Raw genomic sequence first — 16,591 nt, forward strand, 5'->3', positions numbered from 1 at the left:
TATAACTCTTAAGTTCTCAATTTGGCTAACAAACAATATGATATAAGACATATTCTTTTAAATGCCAATGCAGTCTGTTCACCTATGAACTTCTCTCCCAAAAATCTCAGTGCTAAATTCACATGAAACAGATTACTGTTGGGTAGATCTCTCTACTTCTTCTTGCTCACTGAGATTGGGAAGCATGGATGGAGGAAGTGGTGGATGAAGAATGAAACAGGAATGAAAAGCTAGTTAGAGCTTCAGTTGAGGTGCCTTCTTGTAGTCTCCTATCCAGTCTCATCCCATTTCCCCTTTCTGTTTTTCCTGCTACCTTTATCAAGGAGCTTCTTGAGTCTGGTTAAGAGTTAGACATAGGTTTCAATTTTTCATTAAGTTTTCTTCATATTCTTACAATATCCATACATGCCTCAGTTTCGTGAACAACTTAGCAAAGCTTCTCTCATCATTTATAATCAAAACTTATTGTAAGTTGTTTTGATGGGTAGAATTCATTGCTGCCATTGCACACATAGCCACCCCACCAATTTCGATCCTTAAGCACGGTACTTTGGCTTGCAGCATGGCGATTTAGTGCTTCCGCAGGCAAGCCAAAGCAAGCGCAAACACTCATTTCTGGAAGGGGACCAGTTGGCTCACATAAGGAAGTTCTTCTGACCTGCTGCATTCCAAAAATGAGTGTTACCACTTGTTTGGGGCCTTGTTTCTGGAAGCGCTGAACTGTCATTCTGCAAGTGGTAGCGGCTGCTTTCAGATTGGAAGTGGCAGGGTTGGCCACGCATGGACCAGAATTGGCAGCCAGTTCCACTAGCAAATGGACAGCATTGGATTCTGTCCATTGCATCAACATTTATAGGTATGGTATTTAGAACCGTATATCAGATCTGCCTGATATCATTAAAATTCTGCGTACCTGAAAAGTACTGATAATGCACAGGGATGACTCTACACTACTGTCTTTACCAGTTCTATCAGGCTCCCTCTAGACTGACAAATAGCTCTTTTGCAGACTGCCAGGAACCTGATTATGCTGGGACAGAGGCTACAGGAGGAAAGTCATCTCTGTGCACCTTCTCTCAGCACGATTGGCTGCCAAACAGCCCAACAATCACCGGGTTAGTGGGAACCTGACCATGCTGGGAAAGAGGGCACATGGGGATGACTCTCCTCCTAAGCCCCTTTTCTACCCTCTTCAGGCTCCCTGTATCCCATTCCTTATGGGAAAGAAGGTGTGTGGGAATGACTCTCCCCACATGCCCTCTTTCCCAGAAAATAAGTATTGGAACCTGGGGAAGAAGGTGTGTGAGAAGGGTCATGACCGTGCACCCTCTCCCCCAGCACAGTTGGGCTCCTGATGGCTGGAATGAGGGATCGCTGGGATGGAAGGATTGCCCCCATCCCAATGATCCTGCTGAAGATCATTGAGAACTAGGCTTTAATCTCTCCCCCAGCCCAGCTAACCTGCTCTAGCTTTTGCTGGCTTGGGAGGGAGGTTAAAGCCTCCCCTCTTTTTTCTCCCTCTCTCATAATACTAGAACTTGGGGTCATCCCATGAAGCTGATTGGTGGGACAGGCAAAAGGAAGTACTTCTTCACATGGCTTCATAGTTAAACTATAGAATTTGCTACCACAATACATAGCGATGGCCACCAATTTGGATGGCTTTAAAAGGAGGTTGGACAAATTCCTGGAGAAGAAGGCTATCAAAGGCTACTAGTCTTGATGTCTATGTGCTACCTCCAGTACTAGAGGAACTATGCATATGTACACCAGTTTCTGGGGAACAAGGGCGGGAGGGTGCTGTTGCAGTCTTGTCCTGCTTGTGGGTTTCCCAGTTAACAGCTGGTTGGCCACTGTGAGAACAGAATGCTGGACTAGATGGCCCCTGGTCTGATCCAGCATGGCTCTTCTTATGTTCTTACGTTCTCTCATCCCAAGAATCAGAAAAAAAAAATGTGTCTCCTTGCGCACCCTTGTTCCCAGCATGCTCAGGCTCCTGACAGTTTGATGGGCTGGGGAAGAAGACACATGGAGAGGATCACTGGGAGGAAGGTGAGATTAAAGCCTTTCCCTCTTCCCAGTGATCTGAATCAAGGGGATGGGGGCGGGGGGAAGAGAGAGAGAGAATATATGTATGAGAGTGTGTGTGGCCCCCACCCGCCTCCCTATAATCTATGTGGCTTACCAGGCCAAAAAGGTTACCCACACCTGCTTTACAGTCTTAGAAGCCCAAAGAGCCTCTGCCAGGCAGTTTCTTAAATGCACTTTATTTATTCTATTCTATTTTATTTATTTCCTTTCATTTATTAAAACTGGAGACAAAAGTCTCTAGGCATTGCTACATTAATTAAAAATAACATGATGAAAAATTCACAAGTGATGTGCTGTAAACTTTTTAGCGTAATGATTTTTCCTTGTAAAACCCCTCCACCTTATTAGGAGTAATACAAACTACCTAGGTTAAATGTTTTAATAAGAACTTAATTTTTTCCCTGAGAGAAATGGATGCTGTGATTGAAATTAAATTTGGAGCCATGCTGTTTGTGATTAATGCTAGCAAATAGGAGGGAAAAGGAAACCATGATTTTTATAATAGCTGTAGTTACTCTAAATAGTGTTCCTGCAATCAAAAGGATACATTAATGGGTAAAGTGTTTGTCAATGAAATGGTACACTCCCATTTACATCAAGCAGGTAGGTTGGTTTGGGGTTAATGGTGCAATGACATCTGAAGCCATATTGTACCAAACACATTTGCAGTCCTATCTGATGTAATTGTGTGAATTCATTTTGTCCAGAACGTTTGGTATAATATAAGGAAAAGCCAAAATGTTCAATCCTATGTCTAAAGTAAGTATTTAGACTGGAGAGAAATACGCACAGAACTGTCAAACTGTGACAGAGTCCACACTAGATCTTTTTGTTTGTTCCTGTAATGTATCATGTAGATTCTTAGTGAGCTAGACAATTGCCAACCTGTTGCACTCCTATGCTTTCCACTTCCATATTCTGTTATTTTTCTGACTCGATTTGTGCTGTTTTTTTCTGCCTCTTGTGCTACTGCAGTGCTAGTTTTCCTGTGCAGACAAATGGCGTGCTCTTGTTACACCTGAATGGTGGGAGTGATTTAACCTGCAGAACTGGTTTTGCAGTCTTTCTGCCATGGCTCCACCTTTGGTGTCAGTTCCATAGTTTAACTATGCATTGTGGGAAGAAGTACTTCCTTTTATCTGTCCTGAATCTCCCACCAATCATCTTCATGGGATGAGACTAGATTCTAGTATTATGAGGGAAAAAATGTCTCTGTGTTACCACATTCATAAGAGCACAGAAAATTAAATCCATTTGGTGTTTGGATGTGTGGCGAGGGGTTTCCCAAAGTAGCTGGCAACCCCAGCAGTCCAACTGCAGAAAGGATGCAGATGTAGGAACCAAGGAAATGAAGAGTTCTTCCCCAAAGGTGCCTGGGATGTATGCCGGGAACCAGCGGAAAGACTGAAGGGGGAAACAAGCTGTGGAAAGTCAGAGTGCCTGAGCGAATAACCAACCCATGGCGGCTTATTCTTAGGATGGCTTAGCGTGATGTGCTAACTCGCCCATTGTGTTCCACCAGATGGTGAAAACCATTCTGTTTCAGTAGGTTTTTGTTTTATCAGATAGATAATCTGGTATCTGAGTCTCCTGTTTTATTTGTTGAGCCTGTTTTATTGTGTTGTTGTTTTATGGAATATTATTGTATTCTAGAGTTGGTCTTAAATGGTGTTAGCTGCCCTCTGTGGTGTGCAAGCACTAGCAGGGCAGGATAGAAATCTTAGTATAAAAAAAATAATAAATATAGTTTAGACCATAAGAGGAGGTGATGCAACCCTAAAAACTAAGGCTTCTTAGACTGCATTCAGACATAACATGCATAAGTACAGCTGAGAAGAACCAAGCCAAGACTTGGGCTAATGTGCGCCATTCTTGTGCCAAGGATTTCTACACAGACTTCCTGTTTGTTGGCAACCATACTTTGCCACTGATACTGCATGTGGCCAACTATGATTTCCTCAAAAACCAGTTTGCTCCTAAACTAGGATACCAAACTAGGATCAAACAGTCTTGGGATCTTGGTTAAAGGGCAAACTATGATTTAAACAAAACGTAATTGTCCATGTTAAAACACAATGGGTCAGATCAGAAATCCCAATCAGATTAGAAATCCTGGCATGCACAGTGAAGTGGGATGGGGAAAGAAAGGGAAGAGCATGTGAGCTTGAAGTTTAACTCCGCTTGTGTTTGTGCACATAAAGCCAAACCATAGTTTAGCATTATGTCTGGATGAGGCCTTCCTCTTCAGGGCTGTAATTCCACATTTTAAGATCTAAACTATACACTATATGTACAAACATATATTACAAAACACATGCAGTCCCTTCTTAGTAAAAGCAACTAAGATGGGGAGAGAGTAATTTAGATCAGAAAAGTGGTAGGGGAAAGTGGATGAGTTTAACCTGTTTTCATTCCTCACTTTTTTTTGTTTCACCCCGAGTCATATGTTCTGCCATGGATTCTAAACATGATTTGTCACTCCAAATTATCCTCTTCAAAATCTGCTTTTCCCTAGAACAAGGAACTTTAATTTATAATATGCAGCTCAGTCCTAAATTTTCCATTATTTACTTATATATTTATAACCTTTTTTAAAGCAAATTCATCAAAGCCAATTTAGTTTATTAGAGAGCATTCCTATGGCCCCTAGACAGTGTCTGGGGGGCCATAGGATTTTTTTGGATTCCTGGATCCGAGGCCGGAGACCACACTGTGACCTCAGACCCAGGAGTCCAAGCTCCCTGCCCCTTGCCCCTCTTCCTTGCAGCTGCCGTGGAGAGAAATGCGCATTCGGGTCCCTCTACGAGCTCGCAAATGCAAGCTCGGAGAAGAGGGAAAGAGGGTGTGCCAATGGGTAGGGAAAGGAGGGGATGGTTTACACTTTATCCCCAGCCCTCCCCAATCTCCTTCCCTCCCCCTTTCCCACCCTGACTCCTCAGCTAGATGGGTTGAAATGCCCATCTAGCTAAATTGCAGAGCTAAGCCTCCAAATTTGTATCAAGGGCAGATCCAATAGGACTTTGCCCTTATTTACTTTTTATTTAAGACATTTCTTACCTTCTTTTCATTATAAAATAATCGCAAACTGGAGTACAAGTAATAAAGCACAGTAAAGTAATACAACATTGACAAAGCCCATAAGCAAGCAGGGGAGAACAGTAACAGATACACAGTGTAGCAAAAGAAAAGAGAGGAAATTTTTTACCGAAAGTCTGGGTAAACAAATAGGTCTTTAGCTGGTGCCAAAAGCTTGCAAGAGTTGGCACCCCAGTATATGAGGAGGGAGGGAGTTCCACAGTCAGGGTATCTGTATCAAGAACACCATCTTTCAGGTTGCCGCATATCGAACTCCAGGCAAACATGGCACTCTCAGGAGGACATCCCCACTTGATCTTAATATCTGGGCAGGTACATAGTTGTTTTGTAAAAGGATATATCATAAATTCAATTTAATATAGTGGAAGTTCTTTCTATAATAGTAATTTACTAGTTTATAGTACTTCATTCCCTTTTTAATAAGTTGATTAAGATCATTTTGCACAGGAGTTCCAGCACTTTTTATTTCCATTTTTAGTGTGTTGGGGATAAGGAGCTGCTGTCTGCAACCCAGTGAAATGTGTTGTTCATATTATTTTGCCATCTGTCAGAAAACTCAAGGGAAACCAACCAATTCCTTTTTATAAATCACAAATGTTGATTTGTTTCCCTGCTCTTTTAGAATCAGAACCAAAATCTGTTGTGGTTTGCCTCTTTCTGTGTTTGGCAGCAAGACTGCTGGGATACCAAACCAAATCCCATTCACTCTGTCAGTAGGCCACATTTATAAATTCAATAGAGGATCCTTGTAGAAGAACAACGGGAAAAAAGAGTGTCATGAACATGACAGTTTCTTTTGATCTTAATGTAGATTAAACTGCTCTGCTGCGTCTCTGAGCAACTGCTTTCTTGATTTTAGCTAATTGTTCTCTATTTCCAATGAGCAGAAAAGGCAAGATAATCTGTAGAAATTCCAGTATTACTATTGCCTGCCCTAAACATATTACTGTTCCAGAGATGCAAATATCCAGAGGGGTAGCTGTGTTAGTCTGTTACAGCCAAACAACAAAGAGTCTTGTTAAAGAGTGAAGTGTGATCCTGTACAGGTCTACTCAAATATAAGCGCCATTTTGTTCAATTCTACTTATTCCTATAAAGGTGTGTATAAGATTGCATCCCAACAGATTTCTTATGGCATAGGTTTTTGTGGACTAGAGTCCAGTTCATCAGATGCATGAAGTGTTATCCAAAGGTGGTTGCTATATACACACATTGATATAGAGAACAAAATGTAAGCAGTGAGGTCAGAAGGAAATATTAAAGCCTTACTTCTATAAACATATGGCTAGAAACTCCATTGCAAACTCCTTCTTGTGATCTCTGTGTTGTAAGTTACTGTCTTAATATTGCAGGGTAATTTTTTCCCATCTAGAATTTTCCAACACACTCTGACTGCATTCGGACATAATGCTAAACCACTGCTTAGCAATACTACAAGAAGCCTAGCGTTTCTTGAGCTCACCGCCCTGTCCAGGTCCTGCTTGACTGTGAAGCTTTTGCTTCAATTTTTGATTAACCACAGTTTACTATGTCATCTGAAACCTACACTGTGGTTCATCTTAACTATGCTTTGTGACAAAAATACAGTGTCATAAACTATGCTTTGAAACTGGCTTGGTTCCACCAATCATAATTAATATTAACTATACTTTGTCTGAGTTTGGACAACATGACAAGCTACAGGTAATCTGGAATGGAAGTGAAAGCTTTTGAATTCCTTCATGTGTCTATGCTGGAATAGGAGGGTAGAATTCAAGAGCCCATGGGGAGGCTAGGCTGGTTCATGTAACCAGCCTTCTGTAAGAACAATTCTTAAAAATGTAATGGCATCTGAAAATGCATTTTTATTCTTCTGAAAGTCTTGGTAAGCAGATTGAAAGCTGTCACTATTACTAAGTAGTAGACCAAAGCAATTTTCTGTGAATTGTCCATAGTGAGGCACCAGTTTTCATGCGAGAGAATTAAATTAGATGTGACGCAATTTAATTAACAGTGCAACATGCATTAATTACAAAATGTTAAAACTGACTTGCTGTGATCCGGCAACCACTTTCTCTTGATATCGCTCACTTTAGATGACTAGACGTTCATTTTTGGCTTCATTGTCCAGAGTGCATTAAAGAACTGTGCAACAACAATACAGCTGTTCTACGATGGATCTATAGAAGACAGTGGTGGGGATGATGGCGGGGGCTTGGATCAAGTCTTGGTTCAGGGATGATATGAATAGGAACTAATAATTAAAAATGAGATTGGGTATCTGGAAATACGACTCTGGTTCCCTAGTCAGGGTTAGTTTTGAAGCTTTGTATGTGGTCCTGTGCGAAAATGTGCACCTGGACGTCAACACAGAAGACTGTATCTTGTTTGAGCTTTCCCTTGCATATGATAGTATAGTGGAAATTAGTAGAACATAATGGATTATGGAATTTAGCTAATATCCATGGGATAGGTCATCATCTGCTCACAACTCTCTGCCCCCCAGGATGGTGAGGAAAAGGAATGATCTGTGATGAGTTTGCAAAATACTTTGCTGATAAAGTCACTCACATGTACTCTGACTTGGACTGCTCGTTAAATACAGACTTTCACAAAATGATTGAGGCACCACTTGTCCAGTTTTGATGGATGAGTTTCACTTTGTCCAGCCTGCAGAGGTAGACAAGTTACTTGGAGAGGTGAGGCCAACTACATGCTCTTTAGACCCGTGTCCATTTTGGCTTATAAGTGCTACAAGAGCGAGGCTGGCCAATTAGGTGGCGGAAATAGTTAATGTATTCTTGAAAAAGGGCGATGTTTCAACTTCTCTAAAGGAGGCCATGGTAAAGACCTTTATCGAAGCAACCTTCAGTGGCTCGCACCACCCTTGATCATTATCAACCAGTATCTAATCTCCCTTTTTTGAACAAGGTCTTGGAGCTTGTGGTGACTTCACAAGTCCAGGTTTTCATGGATGAGACTGAATATCTGAATCCTTTTCAATCTGGGTTCAGGCCTGGTTTTTAACCTGAAACAGCCTTGATAGATGATCTACACCAGGAGCTAGACAGAGTGTGTCTCTGTTCATTCTCAGTGGTGTTCAGTACCATTGATTATGGTATCGTTCTGGGAAACTTGGCCAATATAGGATTTGGATGTACCGTGTTGTGATTGTCTCCATCCTATTTGGCTGAGTGTTCCCAGAAGGTGGTGCTTGTCCCCTTAGCCATTGGCTCATAGGGCTCCTCTGGGCTCTGTTTTGTTGCCCATGCTGTTTAACATCTACATGAAACTGCTGGGAGAAGTCATCTGGAATTTTGGGATTTAAATTTAAATCTTATCAGTACACTGATAATGCCAATTTTTCTCTCCTGTTCAACTAACGCCAAGAAGACTGTGGAAGTCTTGGACTGGTATCCAGGTACAGTGCATGTGGGAAACAAACAGGCCCAATCCAGACAAGATGGAAGTCTTATTGAACAGTCCAAGGGCTGGGAGTTCAACCTGTTCTAGAGGAGGTAGCACTCCCTCTGAATGATCAGGTATGCAGCTTAGGGGATGCTCTTCATTTGACCACTGGATGGTCAGGTAGAATCAATGCCCAGGAGTGCCTTTGCCCAATTTTGGTGCTTTGCCCAACTTGTGTCCCTTCCTGAGCACTATTTTTGGTGGAAAGGTAGGATATAAATTTAATAGATAAATGTAACATTTTTTTACACAAATCCAAAGTGACCCCTTTTTCCACTTTATTTATTTATTTGCTTCACTTGTGTCATTTATACTGACATACACTTTGGGTTGTGTTTCTTGCTAATTTGTTAGAGCAGAAAGCAACCAAATAAAGAACTCTGAGTGAACTGGATGAATATTGCCAGAGAGTTAGACCCGTAGTCTGGCATACTAAAGGGCTTTGATCTGGCATTTAGTGTCTACTTGGTTGCAACCGTTTTTGTCTAATCCAAACGTACCATAATTCGTGTCTTTAAACTTGTGAAGCTGTTACAAAGTGCTACTTTTGATTAGGGATGTACGAATTGGGTACCTTCTGTGCCTCTTGACTTTCACAGTTTGCTGCCAGTGCTCCGTCCCGCCGTTCACAAGCCCCCAGAATTCTCCCTTTTTTTCTGCTCCAAAAATTACGAAAATAAATCCGTACCGACAACCGTAATTCCGGTGCCCAACCGTCTCTGTGAGTCTGCATAACTTCCGTAAGAATCGCTGTTTTCGTAAATATTTACTTTTTTTTTTTTAACTGAAATCCTCCATCTCCGTTTACTTTCAGCCAAAACACTTCCTTTTCCTAGGGGCTTCCCAAAAGAAGGCTGTCTTAGGTGTGCCTGAGTGATAAACTATCTGTTTAAAGCAACACTGTTTTACAGAAAGAAAAAACCTTTTAAAATGACCATGCCGGTCCTGGAGCTTTCAAGATGCTTTTCCAAAAAAACCTGTTAAGCTGAAGAGAGCTTTATATATTTTTTCTTCTGGTAGGAGGTCAGCAGGTGAGATGTTACTGTCTTCACTGATATTTTGGGTTAGGGATTCTAATTTAGCATTTCCATGCATGTGAAAAAGCACACTTTTTTCTCAAAATAAAAAGTATTACATCATAAGTAGCATTAAAAATAAGTTGGATCTTGCTTGTTCCATCACTTCTTCATCCCAGTAGCCATTTTCTTTAAAGTGTTGGGAAATGGAAACAAATGTGTTAGCTACAACAACAATATATTGATTTCTGTGAAGAAGGAGATGACGATGAAGAAAACTGAAAATTTAGGGACAACATTATGTGTAATCCTATCTTATTTTTCACTGCACCAGCTTGCTATGTAGTATCAGTGTCTTCCTTCTGCCAAGAATAATGTTGCAGCGTCTGCTTGATAATTGTTCAGATACCTTTTCAATTACAGCATTTGACACTGTTCCTAACAGCCACTTCATATGTAAGGGTCCATTACAAAGGATGTATTTAAAGTATTTTGTTAAATGCTTGCCTCATTCTTATTTATATTTACTCAATCAACAGTCCATATTTTCCCTCTCTTGCGTGTATCATTCCACCTCTGGAATTCCTCTCCATCCCCCTCCCTATCACACCCTACACATTGTAACAATGTGTTGGAGAGGGGAAATGTTTACCGGAAAATCAGCCAAAACAGGATTGTCATTGTTTTTATTTATATACCAATTCTGCATCAGTGTGACCATGTGGTTTTACAGTCTTTATGACTTTTACACTCTCAATAACTCTGTGAGGACATGAACAGTTAGTCGCATTTTACAGATGGAGTTCATAATCTGTATGACTTGGCCAAGGTTCCTAACTGAGTCCGTGGCTTGGTTCAGTCATTATTTATTTATTAAATTTTTATGCTACTTTTCCTCCTAGGAGCTCAGGGTAGCTTACATAGTCCCCCCCCCCACATACAAACACATGCGCACACGCACGCGCACACACCTTTATCCTTGTAACAACTTCGTGAAGTAGGTTAGACGGCAAGATTATGACTGTCGCCCAGTGAGGTTCATGGCTGAGTGGGGATTTGAACCTGGGTCTCCCCAGTCCTAGTCAAACCCTCTAACCACTACACCACTCTGGTTCTCATAACATCCCTGTTATGGTATGGACTGTGATTTGGCCTTCGTAGTGCATATGCTTAGCACCATGATTGTGTGGGCAAAAGCAGCGGAAGAATCATGCACATCAAATGTACACATGCTCATCTTGCTCACACATGACATTTCTATGGTGCTCAGTACATACATCCCCACTGGAGACATTGCCAGTGTCCAGAGCTGATGGGTTCCCTAGCTGTTGCCCCTCCAAACACACAATATTCTCTCACAGGGCTTGTTCCCACAACACAACAGCCCACTGTGGATTATTTAACCCATGGTGAGGCTACAGCACATGTAGAGCATGTGTGACCACCATTTTGAATATTCAGCCCCCACTCAGGGGTTGTTGTGTCATGTGAAGCTGAGAAGCATGGTTATGTGAGAGTTAACCCTCACATAATCAATAGTCTGTTTTAGGGTTATGCGAGGGGCAAGTCTCACTGTGGGAGCCACATACCTTCATAATTCCTATAACACTTCACATGCTATGTCTGTATAGCTCTGTGAGGGGAACCAACATTTTACAGGGGAAAGTGGTGGTTGTAGGGTTACACAAGGCAGAACATAAGCCACAACAGCAAACTGACAGAAGGTGACACTATGAGCTTCCCATTACTTTAGTGGGGAAAAAGCAATAGAGTGGGAAAGAGAAGTCTGCCACTTTGAAGCATGGTGACTTCCCACCTTGATGAAACTCTCTTGCCTACCTCTATAATGGGATGTCCCTGAAGCCCCAGTACCAGCAAACAATGAATGATAGGATAGCAACTCCAGATTTTAAAAGGCAAATCTTTTTGCAGAATCTTTTTCTTTTGTATTGCTTTTTACACGTGGTAAGCCTGTTCTAAAACTTTTTTGTGTTCAAAACTCGGACAAGCACATTTCCCATATGTGCCACATTTTAATATTGATATTTAAGGAAGGATGCCGAACGTTAGAAACTTAAGAAATAATATAATATACACATAATTGATCATTAAAGCTACATTTTCAGTTTGTTCAGTGACAATGACTAAGGTGTTACCATTTGAACAGCTTGTTTTAATAAATCAGGTATAATGTATGTATTTAAATGGTGCTTTAAAAGATGATATTATAGCATTCTGTACAAAACCTGGATTGTGATAATTTTATGTTTCTTATTAGATGAATTACATAACCACAGCATGAAATTGTGTAATTATTGTACAAGTTCCAACTAGTACTGTGAAAGTTGGGACACCTAACCTTGTCTCTGTCTAAAACTAGCTGGAATACCTGAGCCGCTTGTCTCTTGAAGCCAGTGCCTCTCCACTGATCATGAATTTGGGAATAATATTTGCTCTGATGATTTTTCTGCTCACCGAGGCTGTTTAATGTCATCACAATTACCTTGCTTTGTTGTGCGTGCCACATCATGCAAGCAGCTGTGCCTTTGCTTACAAGGAGAGACGGATTGGGGAAAGAATGGCTGCAGCCTGCAGATTGTATGCTTTGCGCATATAGAGCTTCACCTGCCCTTCATGAAGCACATATATTGTATTCCTACTGTGTAAATAATATATTTTGTGATGCCTGGCCTTTCAAGCCCAGAATAGCTACGCTACAGGCTCAGGCTTGCTTTTTCAATTTAAATTGTAAATATTTCACTGGATGCAGCAGGCATTCCATGTGTCACCTATCATGCACTTCTGGGTACCACCCAGACTGTATGCTGTATAGTCCTGGAACTGAACTCCTGAATTTACTCACTCCATTTACCAAAAGAGCAAGGAATAATTTCAACCCTGCCTGAGATTTTTAAAATTGCTTGCAGCTGGCTGTTGTGGGATGTCAATCCACCACTTGGACCTATCCCTTTCAGGACTAAAAATGGTTTATTTCTCTCTCTCTCTCTCCCTCCCTCCCTCCCTCCCACCATCCCGCTCCCTCTACCTGGAAGGTACCAAGCCAGATTACTTTTACAGGCCTAAAAAATGAAGCATTTGGTGACTGCCATCTTTCTAAAAAGCTTTTCTCAAGTGCTTGCTTGTTCCTGGGCTCAGCAAAACAGTCTGGTATGGCTTTTTTACTCATGGTGTTCTAGGATCACTAGGAGACATCCCGTACTTCTTTCAAGCTCTTTAAATGTGCTGGTCCATTACCTCCCCCACCCCTTGCAATCTGCTTGGGTTAATACTTGTCATATACAAAAACCAGAAGGTATGAAAATATTTTAGAAATACAAATATTTTAGAAGGGATGCACATTTAGGGCAAGTGTAGAAATGTATGTCCCGTTAGACTACATAATTCTTGTGTATATCCAAATGTAAGCTTACCACACTCTAGAGCCGAGCAGGTAGTGCACTGGAAAGGGTCCCTGAGACTGTTCAATCGATGCTTTATGCCATCAACTATGTGGAATTATTTATTTGTTATTTATTTGAGTATTTATAAACCACTGCATCTAAAGATTTCAAGGACCAATACATAGAATGTATTGTATCTACATAGGTTGGTAGGCTACACTACACAGGGAAGGCTGGCATAAAGCCAGTGTAGTGTAACGGCAAGAGTGATGGACTGGGAGCCGGGAGATCCGGGTTCTAGTCCCCACTTGGCCATGGAAGCTCACTGGGTGACTCTGGGCCAGTCACAGACTCTCAGCCCAACCTACCTCACAGGATTGTTGTTGTGAGGATACAACAGAGAGGAGGAGGATAATGTAAGCCGCCTTGGGTTCCTTGCAAGAGGAAAAAAGGCAGGATATAAATGCAATAATAAATTAAAAATAAAATAAAAAGGCTGGCATAAACAGATGGGCCTTCAACATCTACCTAAAAAATAGAAAGTGTTGGTGCCTGTCTAATGTTAGGGGGAAGATTATTCCACATAGTGAGCACCACTACATTAAAAGCCCTGTTCCGACGACTGCAGAGCAGACCTCAGGAGTATACGGCACCACCAGGAGTACCTTACCAGATCTCAGTGGATAACCTCAAGGACTGAATGGGTCTATAGGGGAGAAAGCAGTCTCTCAGGTAACCATGTCCCAAGGTATTTAGGCCTGGGGCTGAAGTAACTCATCTGGTTAACCTGCAAGAATCAGGAGTACTGAAATTGGACATGTTACCTTAAAAAAAATCTGAGGTGCCTGTACTATCTTGTGGTTCTGTGTGTTTTTAAATTACATGTTTTCTAAAGCAAAAGAATATCTCACCAACCTTGTTCTTCAGAGTCTTCTTACTTCCTTGGTCCTTTGGGTACATGCTCATTTTCCTGCAGTTGAGTCTGTGCCAGTTTCTGCGGGAAGGTGAAGAAGAGCGACCAAAGTGAAAATCACCCTCACTGGAGTTTCAACAGGATTGGGCTTCAGATGCATTCAAAGTGGAAGGGGTGGCTAAATCCATCAGAGAGGGTAGAAAACAACCCTTTAATCAGAGCCAGAGCTATGCCAGAAAAATAGTCCTCTATGAAAAACAATACAGTGTTATTTATCATTTCTCATCAGGACTGCAACTTGCATATACATGGAAGTAAGGCAGAAGAACTCTGAATTTTGCTCCCTGATTCTCCACCTGATTTAAACTGAAAGCTTGGGATAGGTGGGCTGGGATCCGCCTCCACCCAGACATAGCTTTGTAAAGGAGTGTGGCTGACACGCTCTGCTTTCTCTCACTGAGAATTTGCTGCCGCACCAGTTTAATGGCTGGCCAGCTGCAGAGCCCAGCAGCATTTTTGTTGGTATCTGTCAATCATGCATGCCCTGGAAAGATTTCAAGGCTATACAACCTGCCAGATAGCATCCGCATTAGATGGTATCGTGAATGGGGGAAGCTGACAGGTCACATGTGTTTGCATGCAATGCAGAATCACTGGGAAAACTAGTGCAATGAGACAGGTTGCTTCAAACTATAGATGTTATTGTTGAAAATATCTACATGAAATTATCTTATAGCATAAGCTCTTAGCAATTGCACATAGTTTAAAGAATTAGTTCACAGATTCTCAGGAAAATATGATCATTCACTCCTATGTGTGTGCATGATGTCTTTCTTCCATGTCAAAGAATCACATTGTCTCTATTTCAGTGCAGACTGTAAAGTACTTAGCATTGGTTAAAAAAACACATGCATGAATATAAAGTGATAATTTTCTGATAGGGCAAACTTTATTGATAGCATTAACATTGCAGTACTTCTAATGTACTGGGTATGAAAGCTCTGCTTTGGAACTTTGATTGTCAAATGATAAAATAAGCATGAACAGTGTACTGTGTTAAATATTATGTTTGCAAAATGCAGTGATCTATTTTGTTAAATCATTCCTTTCTCTTACACCTTGTTTATCTCCCCAATAATTCACACAATTACCAAGTGCCAGCAATTTGCTAATTCAAATCTTCTCTTAATAAACATGGAAAGTTCCTGCGTCACCAAGGCTCTTGTTGGATCTGGGCTCAGTGCCATTTAGTTCCTTCTTGCAATTTCAAAGCCCAGTTTGTGTGTAGGAGGCTTTTTTGAGAATATCAGTCCTGACAATGGAAATACTCACCCTCACACCTGTTTTTAAAACTACAAACTGAGGGGTGGTGGTGACTGTAAATGCTATCCAAGGTTTTCCAAATCTGAAGCCTTGGGCAAATTCATTTGCATGGATTTGAAATTTCACATTCAAAATTAAACTTAATAAGACAGTCTGATGCCACAGCTGCAGCAGCCCCTGCACCCAGCTGAGTAAGCTGAGATGAATTCAAGGCTCTCTAGACTAGCAAAGTCTGGTGTGATGCACGGATTATACAGATCAGTGCCAGAGATGTGATTCTGGCACCTTTACTCATGCTCAGTGCTTTCTGCCAATTGATTTGTGGTGGAACAGTGGCTTTTGTTGTAAGTGGCTTCCCTTGCCAGTCCTTCTACACTGGGATTTGTTGGCACAATAGTGGCTGGGGAACAGTGGGAGGGGATCGCCTTAAGGGTAAATGGCAGGGATGTGGGAAAAACAATAAAATCACAGTACTTCAGTCGTTTTGGAAGTAGGGGGACATCTTGAAATTCTTGATTCACATCCCAAATGTTCTGTTCTGTGGGCAGGTTTATTGTTATTGCATACAGAAATCATAATTTGCCCTTGGGCAAACGACCTTGCTTTTTGGAGTCAAAGTCAGTCATATGATCTCAAATGAAATTATGATTAATGCAGCTTTGTTCAAAAAGCTAATTTCCATCATTGTCCCTTTTGTATATATCAGATATAAATACAAGCAACCTGATCCAGATAAGGTGATCCATATGTAGAAACAGGCCGTATGCATATTAAGAACCACAAGCCTGAATTGAATGTGCATCCGAATGCAGAAGTAATCTATTACTTTCACTCTAGAATGCAAATTCCCATCTATATTTGGATATAGATGTGTATCCCATTGAAAGTAATGCAGCACAGATAGACAACTTCTACTTTAGGAAGTGTGTCTGATTTATGTTTGCTGTTCCTGATGGTCGTATGGAAGCTGGTTTTTGCATGGATCGTCTTTTCTGGATCAAGGCGAAAAGGATGTGTTCTTTCAGTTACCTTGCTTGCCCCGTGATGCTACCTACAACATAATTTATTGCACTGTCAGACCTTCTCCTATCTGTTATGAAGTTGATGGATTATCACAAACCTATATTAAAATTATGAAGCATAGAATATATTTCAACTGCTGGGCTCTAAGCTTCAGACGTGCTTGCTGTTAAATTGCAAAAATCCATCCTTTATATAACCTAGTTTTCCACCAGGGGAGACTTTCTGTTTCATAATTTCTACAGTAGCATATGCATTATGAGTTTCAGAACCTTGGCAAAACT

At 41.2% G+C, this 16,591-nt stretch overlaps 1 protein-coding gene and 1 long non-coding RNA gene across 2 annotated transcripts in view; one reads left to right on the forward strand and one right to left on the reverse strand.

Moving 5' to 3' along the window:
• LOC146354314 (uncharacterized) overlaps positions 1-14,419 on the reverse strand; it is a 33,476-nt gene extending 19,057 nt beyond the window's left edge. Inside the window, exon 1 of the long non-coding RNA XR_014788359.1 lies at positions 13,967-14,419. This is a non-coding gene — a long non-coding RNA (uncharacterized LOC146354314). The remainder of the gene's footprint in view (positions 1-13,966) is intronic.
• Positions 1-16,591, forward strand: part of TENM2 (teneurin transmembrane protein 2) — a 1,208,485-nt gene that overhangs the window by 937,285 nt on the left and 254,609 nt on the right. The window lies entirely within an intron of this gene.

This window comes from Heloderma suspectum, chromosome 2, assembly GCF_057233095.1.
Source record: "Heloderma suspectum isolate Gila_16-S chromosome 2, 16-S_ref, whole genome shotgun sequence".
NCBI classification, from domain to species: Eukaryota; Metazoa; Chordata; class Lepidosauria; order Squamata; family Helodermatidae; genus Heloderma; species Heloderma suspectum.